Raw genomic sequence first — 13849 nt, forward strand, 5'->3', positions numbered from 1 at the left:
ACTTGGTCATAAGCACTGCAACACCACAACAGTATCATAACTGAGATTGCTACTGAGTGACTAATGGACAGGTAGTGTACACAGCATGGATGCACTAGAGCGCAGCTGGCCAACACAAGGCCCGAGGGCTGAATTCAGCCCTCCACCTTGTTTCTACCAGGCGGCAACACTGAGCTCCTTGCCCCTAGTTAAGGAGTAATTATGTGTATACAGTCCTAAAATGACATTCGGCTCTTTGAAGGCAACCACGAGGCTGATGTGGCCCCTGGTGAAAATGACACCCCTGCTCTAGACAAAGAGAGGCTTTATGTCCTGAGCAGGGTGGCAAGATTTTATCACACTACTCAGAATAGTATGCAACTTAAAACTTGCTAATTGTTTATTTTCTGAAGTTTCCATTTAATATATTTTTAAAGATTTTCTTTAGTTGTTTTTTTTTTTTTTTTAGAGAGAAGGGAAGGAAGGGAGAAAGAGAGGGAAAGAAACTTATCGATGTGTGAGAGAAACATCAATCCATTGCCCCAAACAGGGACTGAACCTGCAACACAGGCATGTGCCCTGCCTGGGAATCGAAGTGGTGACTGTTTGCTTTGCAGGGCGGCGCCCAACCAATTGAGCCACACCGGTCAGAGTCCATTTAATATTTTTGCATGGCAGTTGATCATGAATAACAAACCATTGAAAGCAAAACTGTGGATAAGGGGCAGGGCTACTGTATTTAACATAATAATTAACTGATATTAACTAGATCTAGTTCCTCCTAAAACCAGCCATTTTTCCATTGATATCACATCCTGAGAATGCTTTAATTCAATTTCCTAATACATGTAATTTTCAATATCTATACTATAGGACTTATTTATATAAGGTCATTGAATCTTATCAGCAATGCCCGTGTTATCCCATATCACACTATTGCTACAGTACAGTTCTGTTTTATTCCACCAGTCAGTAAGAATTGAGGAGGTATTTAGTATACCTTTCCAGCATAATTGACCTTTGCCCATATAGCAGATGTTATAGACAGGTATCACAATTGGCCAGGATTTGGTTATTTCTAGGTTCCAAGTCACATGGTATATTAGTTTGCTAGGGCTGTCATAACAAAATACCACAGACTAAGTGGCTTAAGCAACAGAAATTTATTATCTCACAGTTTTGGAGGCTAGAGGTCCAAGATCAAGGTGTTGGCTGGTTCAGTTTCTTCTGAGGAGTCTCTCCTTGGCTCGCAGATGCCCATCTTCTTGCTGTGTTCTCATATGTCTTTCCTCTGTGTACATACATGCTGTGTGTCCCCTTGTGTGTCCAAATGTTCGCTTACAAGGATACCAGTCAGACTAGATTAGGGCTCACCCTGATGGCCTCGTTTTAACTTAATCACCTCTTTAAAGGCCCTATTGCCAATACAATCACATTCTGTGGTGCTGGGAGTTCCTACTCTGACATAGGAATTTTGGGCATATGCAGTGTAGTCCATAACATGGGTGCAAAGCTAGACTAGTTATCTTCTCTCAATTCACATGATATCACTGAGACTTTCCATTGTATGCTGTTCTATTACAAGGCCCATCCCTTTCCTATTGCAAGTACAAGAGTGTAATTCAGAATTGTGTGTATTCCTGCTCACTGCTCTATCATGTTGATCCATTATTGGGATGACGGCAGGCAGAGTGCATTAACGTAAATTACTCTTACCCTCAGAGAACTTCCATAAGTTTAAAGATCCATAAGTTTTCCAGAAGCGTGCCCTAGTATGAAGAGTCATTGCTTGCATTGCTACTTCAGGATCAATCTGTTTGAAAATAGTCAAGAGACCCTATTGGATAAAGGTACAAGCCCATCTTCAGCAATGAGTCCTAACATTTCCCAGCATTGTTCATTGAATCTGCCTGATCCAGTTCACTAAATCCTCATCATCTTTCCAGGTTCATTTCCATCCTTTTCCTTTTCTCTGGAAGAGTATCCCTTCTAATTGGTCTATTCTAGCATATTTTTTTTTTCTTAATGCCACTCAGAGTGAATTCAGTTTGTCCTTTGATGTTTGAACTGGCACTTACCTCTCATACAACTATCTTCTATCTCATGGACCAGTGTTTAATGCACCAGGCATGCTGTTGCCATTGTGCACTAATTGCCGGAGCGCAATTAGTATACATGTTTTGTACCTAAAAATATTGGGCCCTCCATACTAAGGTTATAGGAGTAGCAGTCATAGAGTAGTCATAATTTACTCTGAGTGTGCCATAAAGGATTCCCCTACTCTTCCTTTGTCTCGGGTGGAGTCATTTCCTGTGGAGATTTGAGCCCACTGTATGATGCCTATTAACTTATTTCTACCAGAAACTCATTGTTTCTATTTTATTGCGGAGCTTTACATCCACGGAAACAAGGGCGATACGTATTTATACACAGCACACTTTGGTATCATAGGCATGCAGCTGCTACATTCGATCCGTAACAGTCAGGAGCCTTTCTAAATATTTGATGGTCAAAGTTTATAGTTACACAGTATTCAGTCTGCCTGGAGTTGTATGCTGCATGGTCTGATTTTTTTGGTGTGGAGTAATTCCTAGAAGTTTCTTACCAAATGATATCTTTTATGGTCAATATAATTTGAAATTTAAGAATCAAAAGGTATTGTCACATTACTAGAGTTCTATTCAGTCATCCACAGTTGATGCTGTACATCACAGCACATGACCAAAATGTCTCAGGTTTTCAGGCTTCCATTTGACCTTGTTAAGGTTGAAAAGTGGGTGTGGTGACAGCAAACGTAGCTTCGCCCACTTGGTCATCCGTTATCATTATACAGAGACAGTGTTTTTCTCCTCCTCTGAGCCTCCCTTGGGGAACTAGTATAGTGTTGGATGTCCCTCATTGCATATTCCACTTATCGTTTTTTAACCATTAGCTATAATTTCTCCCTTTGTACTTGGCATTAATTTAACCCAAACCTCTCTACCTTTGGAAGGAATGTCAGATTAAGTAACAGTGCTGGTACAGATTGCTGTCAACAGCCTAGCAAGTGCTCTCCATTCAGTCCATTCTCATTCATACAGAGTAGGGATCCACAAATAGAGAACTAGTGGGCCATTCTGGCCACTAGGCAATACAGCTGAAATCACTGTCAATCCCAGTTTTGCAATATGGGGTGAAAGTATAATCCATTCCAAAGGGCCCTTAGAAATTCTGTCCTAAAGGTTTAAAGGTATAATTATAGTTCTTTTTTAAAAAATATATTTATTGATTATGCTATTACAGTTGTCCCATTCCCCCCCCACTCCACTCCATCCTGCCCACCCCGTCCCTCCCACATTCCCCCCCTATAGTTCATGTCCATGGGTCATACTTATAAGTTCTTTGGCTTCTACATTTCCTACACTATTCTTACCCTCCCCCTGTCTATTTTCCACCTATCATCTATGCTACTTATTCTCTGTACCTTTCCCCCTCTCTCCCCCTCCCACTCCCCTATCGATAACCCTCCATGTGATCTCCATCTCTATGGTTCTGTTCCTGTTCTAGTTGTTTGCCTAGTTTGCTCTTGCTTTTGTTTTAGGTGTGGTCGTTAATAACTGAGTTTGCTGTCATTTTTACTGTTCATATTTTTGATCTTCTTTTTCGCAGGTAACTTCCTTTAACATTTCATATAATAAGGGCTTGGTGACGATGAACTCCTTGAACTTGACCTTATCTGAGAAGCACTTTATCTGCCCTTCCATTCTAAATGATAGCTTTGCTGGATACAGTAATCTTGGATGTAGGTCCTTGCGTTTAATCTTGGGTAATGTAATGATGATGTGCCTTGGTGTGTTCCTCCTTGGGTCCAGCTTCTTTGAGACTCTCTGAGCTTCCTGGACTTCCTGGAAGTCTATTTCCTTTGCCATATTAGGGAAGTTCTCCTTCATTATTTGTTCAAATAAGTTTTCAATTTTTTGTTCCTCCTCTTCTCCTTCTGGCACCCCTATAATTCAGATGTTGGAACGTTTCGAGATGTCCTGGAGATTCCTAAGCTTCTCCTCATTTTTCCGAATTCTTGTTTCTTCATTCTTTTCTGGTTGGATGTTTCTTTCTTCCTTCTGGTCCACACCGTTGATTTGAGTCCCAGTTTCCTTCGCATCACTATTGGTTCCCTGTACATTTTCCTTTGTTTCTCTTAGCATAGGCTTCATTTTTTCATCTGGTTTTTGAACAAATTCAACCAATTCTGTGAGCGTCTTGATAACCAGTGTTTTGAACTGTGCATCTGATAGGTTGGGTATCTCTTCGTCGCTTAGTTGTATTTTTTCTGGAGCTTTGAAGTGTTCTGTCATTTGGACCTTTTTTTTTTTTTTTTTTTGTCTAGGCGCGGCTGTTACTTAAAGGGGCGGAGACTTAGGTGTTCACTGCGGCGGGCTAACACTGGTCCCTGCGCTGTGACACTGTACGTGGGGGAGGGGCCAAGAGGGAGCAATGGCGCCCGCTCCCCTCTCCTCCGGATTTCAGTCTTTCACTCTGCTACCCACAATCAAACTGGGCCCCTCTGGTGCTGGTTCTCGAGTGGGTGGGCCTGTGCACACTCTGGGCCCCTGTGGTTCTCTCCAACGACCTCTCGTGTGAGGCTGGGAGTCTCTACTGCTGCCGCCCCAACCCCCACGGGCACTTTCAATCAGAGGTTTGAGGCTTTATTTCCCCGCGCTGGAGCCCTGGGTTACTCGTCTGCTTTGCTCTCCGCCATTTGTCCGGTTTATCTGTGCACGAATGTGGGGCCTCGGAGTGCTACCCACTGCTCTGCCTGCCCTGCTCTCCGCCACTCTGAGTCCGGCCCTCTCGGTTTATCTGCGCGAATGTGGGGCTGCAGGGTCTGCTAGTGCTCAGACTGACTTCCCCTTTGGTCCCACACTCCGCCAGTCTTGGTCCCGCCACGGCAACGTGAGTCCTCTCCTCCCCGGCTGCCGGTCTCCGCCCCTCCTACTGGTCTGGATGAATGTTTACTTTTTATCTCCTTGGTGTCGGACTTCCTTGCCATTCAATTTTCTATCAGTTCTGGTTGTGCGAGGAGGAGCAGTGTGTCTACCTACACCACCATCTTGGTTCTCATAATTATAGTTCTTTACGGAGGGATCATCCCTTGTCCTGGCAGGCACTGTTATAGTCCTGGGCCTGAAATTACTGCGTCAGGTAGGAAAAAAGGAAGTTGAGGTGATGTGGGACAGCGTTGTATAGTTGTCCAGTTTTCTCCCTAGCCTCAGCCCACAAAATTAGAGGGCCCTTTCTAGTAGGGACCATTCTTTATTTGCCCTCATGTTAAATGTAAGCGCACATTCATAAAGGTATGTAAGCAATTATGTCTTTGTCTATTGTTTTTATTGAGACATAACTTATATACCATAAAAATAACCCTTTGAAAATATTCAATTTAATGGTTTTTAGTATAATTTAAAAATTGAGCAAACACCACAAGCTACTGCCAGAATATTTATATCAATCCAATAAGAAACCCTGTATTCATTAGTAGTCACTCTCCATTCTTCTTCCCACAGTCCCTGGCAACCACTAATCTACTTTCTGTCTCTGTGGATTTGCCTATACTGAGCAATTTTATATAAATGTAAATATGTATGATTCATTTTCAGTTGATTTTCATGTGTGGTGTAAGGGTTTGGCTTTATTCCTTTGCATGTGGTTATCTAGCTGTCCCAGCACCATTTGTTAAGAAGACTATTACCCATTGAATTGTCTTGATATTCTTGTGAAGAATCAGTTGATTATAAATGTAAGAGTATTTTTCTGGACTTCAAATTATGTTTTCTTGTTGTATATGTCTGTCCTTGTGGCAGTTTTAACTACTGTAGCTTTGTACTACATTTTGGTATCAGGAAGTATGAGTTCTTCTATTTTGTTTATTTTTAGTAGTGTTTTGGCTACTTGGGGTCCCTTGCAATTCTTTATGATACTTTGTAGATTTTTTTTGAATCATTGCTTAAACAAGCACTTAGGACAATTTCCACACACATGTAAGGCCTTTTAAAAATAAATTTTACCAGTTACAGTCATTTTTCTGGGGAGAGTATATGTCGACCTCCTCACACCACTATTCTGCAATTTTTCTCCTTTGGGCATTATTTCTTCAAAAAAAATTTCAGCCCCCTTCTAAGACTAACAATTACACTTACATTAAGCAGTCTGAAGTTGTTCCACAGTTTACAGATTGTTCTTTTTATTTTAGTCTTTTTTTCTTCTTCTATTTAGTATTAAATAGTTTCTAAACTAAATTTGCTCTGTGATTTAGGTCACTAATAATGTTTCTGAAGTTTCTAATCATTTGTTAATACAATCAGCACATTTTTAATGTCATTTTGTAACTCTGGAAGTTCAATTTTTGCATCTTTCAAGTTTCTCCTTAATATACTTATATTTATTTTTTACCTTTTTGAACATATGGAATATAAATATAATACCGATTTTAACATTTCCCCCTACAAATTATATTATCTCTTTCACTTCTGCCATCCAAGTACTAACCAGGCCCAACCCTGCTTAGCTTCCAAGATCAGACAAGATTGGGCATGTTCAGGGTGGTATGGCCATTGACTCTCACTTCTGGACCTGTATTTAACATTAATTTTTCTTTCCCTTATGGGTTTTATTTTTCTGCTCCTTTGAATGGTTGGTAATTTTTTGTTGGATATGAGATACTGCAAATTTCATCATTTTAGGTGTTAGATATACTCGTATTTTATAATTAATATTAACTTTTGTTCTGGGAGGAAGTATAGTTGCTTATGAATAATTTTATATTTATAATTCCTTTCTTAATTTTTTGAAGTATGTTTTATTGATTATGCTATTACAGTTGTCTCAATTTTTCCCCCTTTGCCCAACTCAGCCTTTCATCATCTCACACCTGCCTTTCCTCCAGTAATCTGCCCCCTTAGTTCATGTCCATGGGTCATGCATGTAAGTTCTTTGGCTTCTCCATTGCCCATACTGTTCTTAACCTCCTCCTATTCTGTACCTACCCAATTATGCTTCTCAATATCAGCACCTTTTCCTCCATCCCCCCCTTTCCCCTCCTGCTTATAACCCTCCAAATGATCTCCATATCTATGATTCTGTTCCAGTTCTGTCTGTTTGCTTAGTTTGTTTGGTTTTTTTTAGATTCAGTTGTTGATGGTTGTAAATTTGTTGCCATTTTAATGTTCATAGTTTTGATCTTCTTTTTCTTAAATAAGTCCCTTTAACATTTCATGTAACAATGGCTTGGGTGATGATGAACTCCTTTAGCTTTACCTTATCTGGGAAGCACTTTATCTGTCCTTCCATTCTAAGTAATAGCTTTTCTGGATAGAGTAATCTAGGCTGTAGGTCCTTGCTTTTCATTACTTTGAATATTTCTTGCCAATCCCTCTTTGCCTGCAAAGTTTCTTTTGAGACATCATCCGAGAGTCTTATGGAAACTCCTTTGTAGGTAACTAACTGCTTTTTTCTTGCTGCTTTTAAGATTCTGTATTTTTAACTTTTGGCATTTTAATTATGATGTGTCTTGGTGTGGTCCTCTTTGGGTTCATCTTGTTTGGGACTCTCTGTGCTTCCTGGACTTGTATGTCTATTTCTTTTGCCAAATTAGGGAAATTTTCTTTCATTATTTTTTCAAATAGATTTCCAAGTCCTTGCTCTTTCTGTTCTCGTTCCAGCACCCCCATGATGCAAATGTTGTTACACTTAAGTAACAACATTTGTCCCAGAGGATTGTTACTCATTTTTTTAAATTCTTTTTTTCCTTTTTGCTGTTCTGATTGGGTGTTTTCTGTTTCCTTATATTCCAAATCACTGATTTGATTCTTGGCTTCATCTATACTACTGTTGATTCCCTGTAAAAAAATTCTTCATTTTAGTTAGTGTATTCTTCATTTGTGACTGGTTCTTTTTTATACTGTTGAGGCCCTCACTAATTTCATTGGGAATCCTTATAGCTAGTGTTTTAAGCTCTGCATCTAGTAGATTGTTTGTCTCCCCTTTATTTAGTTATTTTTCTGGAGTCTTGTTCTGTTCTTTCATTTGGGGCATTTCTTTATCTCCTCACTTTGGCTGCTTCTCTGTGTTCGTTTCTATGTATTAGGTAGAGCTTGTGTGTTCTCTAGGCTTGGAAGAGTAGGCTAATATATTGGGTGTTCTGTAGGGTCTAGTGGCACAGCTCCCCCAATCACACAGGCTGTGTACTGAAGGTTTGCCCCCCATGTGGACTGCGTACACTCTCCTGTGTAGTTGAGACTTGATTGCTGTTAGCACATCAGTGTGAGGATTTGCCCCCAGGCCATTAAGCTGCAAGGATTGGCTGTGACCACCAACCACTGACCACTGACCTCTGACTACCTTGGTGGATCAGCTGTTCAGGGGTCCACCCCACAGAGTAAGACTTACTTTAGTGAGGCTCTGATGCCCACTGAGTTTGTCCCCTGAGTAGGTTGCTTGTGGAGGTGATTGTGTGATGGTGGTGGTTCAACGAGGTGTGAAGATCTCCACTGGGTGCACCAGCTCTAGGGCTCCTAGGAAGTGTGGGCCACGGTTAGCCACTGCCTGTATTCTGCCTGGGACCACCTGTCATGAGCTACAAAGCAATCTGTAGATGGCTGCTACTTGCGCTGGTACTGGAGTTGCCCAACCAAGGCCATCTTCTGCTAGTGCAGGACCTGGGTCCACTTAAGGAGAGGTATGGGGCACACTGAAGCCAGATACCACTTCTCTGAGAGATTAGGAAAGTTGGCAGCATGAGCTCAGACAGGCCATTTACATGGTAAAGCCACTGGGAACAGCTTGTCTGGGCCCACAAGTTGGGTGGAGCAGGGTCTCAGGGAATCACCAGGGCTGGGTGAACAGTGCCAACCAGGTTGATGGAGTCTCAGATATGGCACATGCCTGCTGGCTCTGTGAGGGGGGGGGAGCTAATCAAAGGAACAGTGTCCTCTGCCAGCACTTCTGTCTGGGAGAAAGCTGCCCCCTCAAGCTCTTGACCTGATGCCAGAAAATTCAGTTCCTCCCCATATGCCTGTAGTGCCCTGTAGAAGCATTCTGTCTCTCTCAGCCTCAATCCCCACTGGTGTTTACAACTCGAAGTTATGGGGACTTCTCTTCCTGGCACTGGAACACTAGGATGGGGGCCCTTGTGTGGGGCTTGGACCCCTCTTCCCTCAGGGGGGACTTCTGCAGTGAGATATCCCTCCCGATTTTTATCTGCTACACCTGATGTGGGACCAGTCTGTTCCACATCTCTGCCCTGCCTACCAGTGTTAATGTGGCTTCTTCTTTAATTTCTTGGTTGTAGGATTTCCATTCAGTCAGATTTCAGGTAGTTTTGAATGATGGTTGTTCTGTTTAGTTGTCATTTTGATGTCTTTAAGTCTTGATTTTAAGCTTTGCTGAGCAAGTCCAGAGCACCCTTTAGTCTAGACATAATTTCACTCACTACTGACTACATAAAACCCTGTGAGCACTCTAGCCCATAGGAATGCATTACCAGGCTTTTCTACTTTGGTGGTAGGCAAAATGAATTGTTTCTGGCCCATAGATCTAGAAATTGTTTGTTGTGTTTATTTTGGATGGTTCTTTGGAGTCTCTCCTTCAAGAACCACTGCCATGTAGCATTTATTCATGCACAATTAAAAGAGCTATTCAAAGTTTAGTCACGCGATGTATAAGATCCAATAAACGACAGGGGGGTTGAGAATTAAAAGGAGCATAATACTTATAATAGAAAATTCTCTTTAAAAACCAATTTCTGACATTTAAAAACCAATGTCACTAAAAATAACACTGACATGAGCTAAATATCCCAACAGTTGTCATGTTAAAATTTCTTTAATTTGATGAGAAATATTTTGTCCCCTGTTGTGTGAAGAGACGATTTCACATAGTCCCGACTATGTACGCTGCCCATCTCTGATATTGTTAGCAACAACCATTCGGCTCATCCAGCTGCTCCAAAGCTTCAAGCAATGGGGTGGAAGATTATGCAAATAGCAATATAAACTCAGTAATAGACTTTGCATTAATTGGTAAAGTGCATCCCAGTTTGATCATGTAACATAGTATCCCATACAGGTTCACTGATTTGATTCTATAAAAATGGGACCCAGTTTAAGGTAGGAATTCTTTTTTAAAACATTTCATTTATTTTTATAGAGAGGGGAAGGGAGGGTGAAAGAGAGGGAGGGAAACATCAATGTGTGGTTACCTTGCATGCCTCCCACTGGGGACCTGGCCTGCAATCCAGGCATGTGGCCTGACTGGGATTTCAACCAGCACCCTTTGGTTCTCAGGCTGGCGCTCAATCCACTGAGCCACGGCTAAGGTAGGAATTCTTAACTAGGGTATATGAATATATTTCAGAGTCTCTGAGAACCCTCTGAAATGGTAAAATTTTCTGTGTGTGTTAATGTATTTTTATGTGGAGAGTGTTCATAGCTTTGCTTCGATTTTCAAAGGAGTACATGACAAAAATAAAGCTAGGGTCCCTGGTTTAAGGTAACCTCAAGTGAGTTCAACAACATCCCTATCTACCTTTCTTTCTGGTACCCCCCTTTTCTTTTTTGACAATAGTGTATGGAAACATGATAACGCATAGAAATGAAAATTATTATCACAAAAGAAGTAGATTTAAAAGCTACAGTGGGTAGCAATACAAAGATTCCAAGGGGAATATAGTCAGTAAGAGTATGATAACTGTGCATGGTGACAGATGGTTACTTGACTTAATGTGGTGATCACACTGCAAGATATGAAATGTTGAATTACTATGTTGTACAGCTGAAACTAATATGATATTGTATGCCAACTACACTTTAACAAAAACAACACAACAAGAAAGCACCCATTAGGATGGCTGTAGTAAAGAAGACAAATATTTTTTAAATGTTTGCAGAGGTGTGGAAAGATTAGAATCCTCATACACCGCTAGTGGGAATGTAAAATGATGCTTCTGCTTTAGAACACAGTTTGGCAATTCCTCAAATAGTTGAACACAGGGTGATATGATCCAATAATTCCATAACTAGGTATATACCCCAGAGAAATAAAAGCATATGTCCCCAAATATGTTGTTTTATTTATCAACTAGGACTGTAGTGTCTACACCCTTTGACAATAGTCACATGAATGCAAAGTTGTTTCTGAAAACTTTGGCTGAACTGAGGTTATCCAAAACTTCCAGGTGAATAAAAAGTAGAAAACTTAGTAAGTTCATGACAAATGAAAACATTTAAACATAACATTTAGAAATAGATGCTCCACGTGGTTCTGTTAAGATAATTAAACAGAGGCAGCAGTAGAAATGCAAATCTGAAGTCGTCTCTAGATCAGTCAACTAAAGGGACATAGAAGAGTTAAATTAATTTTACCCTCAACAGCATTACAATTTTAATAGATTGAAAATAGAAAGCTTCAAATTTTAGGGTAAATTATAATCAGGTGGGAAGGGGGTTAAAATGTCAATGTTTTCTCTCTCATCTTGGCTTATTACCCCCTCTCACCACTCCCCCTTGATATTTTACATCTCACAGAACTTTCAGGTCTCAACACCCAGTAGCCCTGACACACAGACTCTCGTCATTCAGAAACGTCAGATTTGCATTCATATTGGGTCCCTCAGAACCACATTAACAAGTATTTTCTAACTGCCCAAGGTAACTTATGAATGGTATGGCAATGGATTGATAACTATAATGTAATGACAATGTTTCACTAATTAGTAACCCACATTCTTTAATGTTCTAAGAACAAAACTCCCCCCACCCCCCACATACAAAGAGTCTGTCTTATTCAGCCGTTAGAATCATATAGTCATTGAACAGGACTGGACATGAGACAATACAGGCCCTGGCGGGACTAGGGTGATCTTCCCCAGCTCCCTCCTAGGACTTTCAGATGCACCAGAGAGCAGCCACTGTGCTCACTGGCGTTCTTTGAGGTTTCTCAGGTCAAAGGTTACAGCCACAGTGTGTTCAGGGGACATGCTGCAGCCTCTTGGCCCAGGGTTCCTCATCACAAGTAATGCCCAGGACTGGACAGAGACCTCAGGGGCTCCAGGGTGCTCTTGGGGTGTCCTTGCTGCCCTGTCAAACACAGATGGATGTCTTCACAATACCCCAAAGTACTAGTCTCAAGAGTCACCGAAACCTCAGTCAGGGGCGCCCTACAAAATGAAACTGCTATATTTATCCCCAAACTAGTTTTTATGGCACTTAAATAATTTACAAAAAAAGCCACAAAAGTCATATTTACCAGGGCACATGTGTTAAATAAGGGCACTGTTTCCTGTTAGTGCACATATGTACAGGGCGGTTATGGTGGCTCCTGGAAGAACAAAACTTTTGCTTTCTCTCTACAGTGAACTGTATTTTGTTTTCATTGAATTCTTTTTTTTTTTTAGATTTGCTTATTTTAGTTGACACAAAATATTGTATTTGTTACAGGTGTACAACACAGTGATTCAACATCTCTGTACCTGATGATGTGATTACCACACTGAGTCTAGTAAGCGTCTGTCACTATGCCGGTTATCACACTATTACTGACTGTATCTCCCATTACCTTTTTCATCCACCTTTCCTCCTGGAAAACATCACTTTCTTCTTTGTTCCTGTAGTTTGTTTTGTTTTGTTAATTTGTTTTCATTTTTTGACTTCACATATAAGTTGAATTATGTCTTTCTCTGACTTATTTTGCATATATTTTGCATATGGATAGACACCTTCTGGGTCTATCCATATTGTTGCAAATGGCATTGAAATGCAACAGCCAGATTTATTCTGGAGTTTACTAACATTGTCAGGACCTGGGTCTGACACTGTGCCAATTCGCAGAATTATTTCGAATATTTCCGTTAAGGTTTATGAGGAAAATCTTTCAAAATCATAAACATATTCAAATACTTATTAAAAAGTTTGCTTAAAATGTGTTTTTCATTATCATATATTTTCCTCCTCTGTAGAGGTAGAAGTCTGTCTAAACATTGAAACATTATGCTACTCTGTGAGAATGAGTATTTTAATATTCAAAGAGAAACTGACTAGTTTTTCAATGTCTCTGTATATGGTGAGAAAATTAATTTCTAAATTTTTGTTTATAAAATATAGAAATGCATGCACACATTCCTGTAGAAATCATTGTACATATATCTTTATATGTATAGTTTCCTTTTAAACATTAATATCTTGAATTTCCTTAGGAACATCTACTCAAATAAGATTCTTGTATACAGGTTGCTTCATTTGTGCCTTTCTTTTTTATCTAGGAAAAAAATAGTTGTCCTTTGTTTCTAGTATTTGAATTTTTTACATTGTGTTTGTAATGCAAATTCAAGCTATTTGTGGGTGATGTATTGCAGTAAATGAAATGGGATTTCAGCAGAGATGTTTGAGGTATTCACCCAGGACAAAGTAAGTACTTTTAAAAAATGAGCTTAACTGCAATAAAAGACTTCTTTCTGGTTTTGTGTTAAGCCTGACTTCTGCGGGTTTGCTTCTCTGACGTGATTCAAGTTCTCCATTATTATTTATTCACAGTAAACGACTTCCATTAAATTCAGCTTTTAATGCTGTGCATTTTTCAATGATTTCTGCCTTCTTGTTGGCTAATTGAGGGGGATACTGTTTATGCTTTCTGATAAGGACTTTTTATGCGAATGGTGCAGCTATTGAGGAGAACTTTATTTGGGGCTTACTTAATGAGGGTCCCTTCAAATATTTCTCTAAGTGTAATGTGTCATTTAAGAGCAAGTGGACCACTGTGGTCTTTTCTCAGAATCATTGTATTCTTTTTTCAGGTGATATGCACCTGGAGAATAATAAACATAGTCTTAATTGTATTAAAA

This window comes from Desmodus rotundus, chromosome X (genome assembly GCF_022682495.2).
Source record: "Desmodus rotundus isolate HL8 chromosome X, HLdesRot8A.1, whole genome shotgun sequence".
NCBI lineage: Eukaryota > Metazoa > Chordata > Mammalia > Chiroptera > Phyllostomidae > Desmodus > Desmodus rotundus.